Source organism: Eurytemora carolleeae, unplaced genomic scaffold, assembly GCF_000591075.1.
Source record: "Eurytemora carolleeae unplaced genomic scaffold, Eaff_2.0 scaffold169, whole genome shotgun sequence".
Taxonomy (NCBI): Eukaryota; Metazoa; Arthropoda; class Copepoda; order Calanoida; family Temoridae; genus Eurytemora; species Eurytemora carolleeae.
This window is the reverse complement of record NW_019396316.1, coordinates 1-5,517: the sequence shown is the minus strand read 5'-3', so window position 1 is coordinate 5,517 and position 5,517 is coordinate 1. Positions and strand designations below refer to the sequence as shown.

The 5,517-nt window shown below is 33.6% G+C and overlaps 1 long non-coding RNA gene across 1 annotated transcript; it reads left to right on the top strand.

Moving 5' to 3' along the window:
- The first annotated feature begins 262 nt into the window (after positions 1–262).
- Positions 263–1,575, top strand: LOC111700801 (uncharacterized). The gene is made up of 3 exons (XR_002765050.1): positions 263–897; positions 1,287–1,419; positions 1,517–1,575. It is a non-coding gene; the product is annotated as an uncharacterized LOC111700801 (long non-coding RNA).
- Positions 1,576–5,517: the final 3,942 nt, after the last annotated feature.

The window sequence follows — 5,517 nt, the reverse complement described above, 5'->3', positions numbered from 1 at the left end:
GAAAAAATAATCAAAACAGCCAAGAGCTATTTTCCACCTAATTGCTTTATACTTCTACTGTTAATATAATCATCAATTTGTAATTGTAAACTCGTTCTGTACACAGATACATGTATTTTAGCAATAAACTTTATCTTATCTTATCTTATCCTTAGTTAAGACACCGTGAATTATTCTGGTTTTCAAAATTTAATATTTTCCAGTCTAATGCATATTTTCTACCTGTGTTCTTCAGTCGCCGACTAACACTTGATATTTTATGAAGTGTGACAAAAGCAAAGATTGAAAACCTAGCGGAAACTTTAAGATTCAGGAGAACCTAGAGGAAACCTTTGAGGTTTAGGAGAACCTAGAGGAAACTTTAAGACTCAGGAGAACCTAGAGGAAACTTAGAGGTTTAGGAAAACCTAGAGGAAACTTTAAGATTCAGGAAAAACTAGAGGAAACCTAGAGGTTTAGGAGAACCTAGAGGAAACTTAGAGGTTTAGGAGAACCTAGAGGAAACCTAGAGGTTTAGGAAAACCTAGAGGAAACCTAGAGGTTTAGGAGAACCTAGAGGAAACTTTAAGATTCAGGAAAAACTAGAGGAAACCTAGAGGTTTAGGAGAACCTAGAGGAAACCTAGAGATTCAGGAGAACCTGGAGGAAACCTGGAGGTTCAATGGAACCTAAGGAAAACCGGAAGATTTAGGAGAACTTAGAGGAAACCTGGAGGTTCAGTGGAACCTAAGAAAACCTGAAGATTGAAGAGAACCTAGAGGAAACCTAGAGATTCATAAGAACCTAGAGGATTTGTATCTTTATTTTGCCATTTTAGAAATAATAATTCATACAAAAAATGGTTTCGTGTGCAATATTACTCGTTCTAGTCCTAGCGGGCCTAACTTCGGCAAAAAGGTAAAAAAAAAATATTTTTCATAAATTTAGATTTATTTGTACTAAGAGTGTACAAATTCTACGTTGCCATCTATTGCACAGAATCTACTTGTTATTATTTTATCAAAATGTTATCTAAATATTTATTTATATTATTTAAATTTATAAAGAATATATATATTTACATATATTTACGTATACATGTGTACATTTACTCAACCAGTTTACAAAATCTTTGACTTTAAAATTACTTTATTTACTCTTGGGTATGAAATTTGATGGAGGCTATTTTTAATAAATTCCATCATCCATAAGCCTTCCCTGGGATCACGCGAGGTCCCACAACAAATTTGGGCCCGATACATATTAAACTCGATGACATATTTTTAAAGCGAATGACCTTTTTTTAGAAAAAAATCCAATGATTTTTGGAATCTGACAGATACTCGAATTTGGGAGAATTCCTCAGCGGAAAATGAGAATTATGAAGATGGAACACCGAGAATATTCAATTCTCTTTTCCCTCCAGGATCCACTTTTAGTGTAAGTTTAATTTTAAATTTTTTACATTTTATAAATTTTGCAGATCATTTAAACCAATTATCATCTTTTTTTTCTTACATTTTGTAACATTTTTCAGCTATTTTTTGAAATTGCCGGAGTGCTGTTTCCTGTAACTGATACAATATCACAAGAATTTCTAATAGGAAAAGTCGATAATTTTTTTTTGAAATTGCTGGAGTTTTATTTCCCGTTACCGGCAATATTACTCAAAAACTCAAAAAGCTGGGCAAAGTTCCGTTAACGAAACGGAGGTTTTCGAAAATTAACGGAAGAGTCTGTTAACGAATGGCAAAAACCGTTAATTTTTAAATCAAAAACGAAAAAGAAACGTACGGGTCTTAAAAAACGCTAACTTTCGGGTTTTTGGCTAAAATTGCATGAACTTTTTGAAAAATGTAAATTTATTTTGATGTTTTCAAATGACGTCTTTAGCCCCCCCCCCCCATATTTATATGATGGAACTTTTAAAGAATTTTTTTGCAATTTAGTGACGGCTTGTGCCGTTATTCCAATTTGATAAACTGTTCACGACTTTTTTATGGAAATTTTAGAGTTTTGGTGAGCTGTTAAAACCATTAATACTACAAATAACCATTAACGGCTCGCATCGTTAACGATTTGATAAACCGTAAACGATATTTTTTGGGGCTTAGCGCATTTTCTGAATGGCTAATGCTGTTCATTGCAAAACAAAACCGTAATGGCATAATATCTTCCGTTAACTCTGTTAATAAAATTGAGATCGGTAAATTTAAAAAAACGGAAAATTCCGTTAACGAAACGAAAGTTCTGTTCTTAATTTTAAAATTAACGGCTACCTGAATTTTTCTTATTTTAACGGTTGGAACTAACCGTTAACAAAACGACTAGAAAACGTTGGAATATGCCCAGCTCATACTTGTCCTTACTTTTTATGACGTTTTAATTAATATGCTTATTAATCTTTCTACCAATAATTTAGATCCACATGTTTGTTTTAGTCTGAAACACCTTTTTTTGTTGCTTTTTCTGATAGTCCTTGAAAGAACAATCGTCAAAAAAAGAATTTCTCATTTTTTATTAAATGGGCTGCCTTTTTTATTTCAAGAGATCTTCCAATACTTTATCTGATAAATAATCAGATGGAAAATGTCATTTCAAGCTTGAAAAGTGTTTATTTCCGAACCAAATTTCCTCCTTTGTTTCTGAGTTAGAAATGCGCGCAGATTAAAAGGAATGGTATCATTGAAAGTAAGCAATTTTCACAGATGTATTTTTGACCAGGCAGAGCATCGGAGCAGGGGGGGAAGGCGACCCACACCTGTTTTACCTCCGACCCGCAAATCACGTCACAAAATGGCATTTACAGGCGCGGCATGCGCTTACCCATATAGACTCCGACCCACGCCCATTTTCCTATCCGGCAAAAATCTGTACCTTTGTATGTTATTGTTAATCATAGAACATAATTAATTTAGATTTTTCAAGACGTCATGCTATCTGTCATGCTATAATAAACTAAGTCAACATATTTTTGTTGGTGAGAGTAGAAGATATCTTGGCTGAGGGAAGCAATAGTGAAAATATATTGTAAAAAGTGCTTTTTTTATAATTTACTCTTTATCTAATTTATAGGGGCAGGCAATAATCTTCTCATAAAAAGTGTTGAAACCATTAGATTAAATTATTTTTTTTCAAAAAAATGTCACAGTTTGGTGTGCGATTCAGTTAAAGTTTACCTTTATCCATTTTACCTCCGACTCAAAATTATGACGACATATGTTTACAGCATATTCTTAACTAAATTGCACGCCAAAACGCGACATTTTATCTAAAAATCCATTTTTTTTTAGCATTTCCAAACTTTTTTTTGATAAGATCATCGTCAGCGGATGTCTAAAATGCTGCATAATCTGTATTAGTTCAGACTTTTCGCCGGAAGGGAAAACGGGTGTGGGTTATTGTCTAGACGGGTAAGCGCATGCCGCAAAAACCATTCTGTGACGTCATTTGTAAATCTGAAGATCACTTAAAATTATATCTACAGTCCCTTTAATACGCAGACAAAATGTTTAAGCTTGAGTTCAAAAGAAAAATGTCGAATTATAGATTTTCCGTTTAAATACACATTCCTGGCTAATGCCGCTAGATCCACAACCACTTCTATCCAGGAGGTCTTAGGTCACCTACAGATGGCGTTCATGAGGTAATTAAGAGGTCTTAACTTCTGATCCATAAATGGACCCAGTCGGTTGTTCTTTTCCTTTGCGGTTAAGGATCGCTTCGGCGTGTTTACCATTCATTTAAATCCTTGAATTTAAAAAATGTTGGTGTCGAGAGAAGTCTTTGTGACTAAGCACTCTACTAATGAAAAGGTTAAGCCTCTGGGTTTTCAAATGAGAAAAAGTTTGATTTAGGAAAGAAAAGATGGTTTTTGGTTCAAAAGGTTCTGCATCGTCTAGATTAACTCTTTCGAACCGAGATTCAAGAATTGGCTTCGATCGAAAAAAAATATTTAAATGCTCCTTTCTTGAAAATCATATAATCAAAAAAGTTGCAGATTAGATTTTATGAAATAGAACGAATTAGTTGAACCATGTCGACTTAGTTAAACCACTTCTGTGACTGGTTCCAGTTGAAGTGAAGTGGTTCAACAATTCTACGTAGATCCTGAGCTGAAAACTTTAGAATTGGAAACTTTTATTGCTCAATCTGAGTATCCACTGTGGACACTTTTAACTTCAACTTCTTCTGCCCTTTTTCTCTCTTTTTAGATACAACTACTTCGTTCCGACCAATGAGAGTTATTTAATTGATTGCGCGCAAAAATTTCAAATTTTCTCAACTTCTGATTGGATTTTCGGATTTCTCAAAAGGGTCCTCTGATTGGTTGAAATTTATTCACTTTTCTGGATACAAACTAAAGATTAAATTAAAGATGAGATCAAGCATTACTTTTGATATCCTTGCAATTCAAAGGTTTTCAGCTCAGGTCAACCTATTCTCGCTGTTTATTAAACTTAGGTTCTGATTCTTCATTCCAATATTTTAAACAACTAATCTTTTTCTCTCGGTGCGAAAGGGTTGATCAGGATGTCTGAAAAGAAATCAAAATTCCAATTTTTAGTTCTTTTTCGAGTTAGAGGTTCCGCTATTCTATGGTCCTGGATTTCCTTTACTCGGGGGCTTAATAGGAACATAAAGAATTTAAGAACATACTTGTACAATTTTTGGTAAAAATACACGAATTTAACATTTCACGAATTGGGTATTTCATTTTTGGTTCGTTTTTAAACAGCAATTTCGTTAAATGTTTAATTTTCATTTTGTTCAAAAGTTGAAATATTTAATTTAAATTCTTCCGGTGTGTTCAGATATATTTTTGACTCCCCCCATCCCCCTCCCGGACATAAACCAAATCGGTCAAATGCTGAGAAGATCAAGTATCATGGATAACCTATCCCAGACTTTTGCAGGGTAAGCGCTATCATGGATTAATCAGGATTAGCTAAATCAAAAGAGGAGGATGAAAAGAAGTTTATGCCACAAACTCAAATTTTTTAATCACTATATATTTGCAACCCGATGTCGTAGACCTTTGGTATTGGGTTACCCTGCCAGGATGAAACGGTAAAAACGACTTAAAAATTTTAAGATTTGACGATTATGTCTTAAATAAAGCCTTTTAATGGCCGACTAAATGATTTGGCAAAGAAAGTTTACAAGTTTATGGTTGCAGGGAATCATGAATATAAGGAAACTGTTTCGCAACTATCGTAGTTGCCCTAAATTTGAATAAGGTTGTACCATGTGGTGTTCCTACGGATCTGACCGGAAGCTGCTCTGCCCGTAACTCTGTCCATACTAAATCCATGACAAGTCTTCAAGCTTTATTGTACAGTTCAATCTACAAAATTTAATGATATATAGATTGAAAAAAACTATTATAAGCCACAGAAAAAGCATTAAGCAACACACGTTTACTAAATCTTACTAAATCTAAATCATAAAAAAGAACAAATTCTAATTTTTTAACCCTTCACTGTAAATATAAATCAGCAATATCTTTTAAAATTTGTTTCTTAATTTAATTTTTTT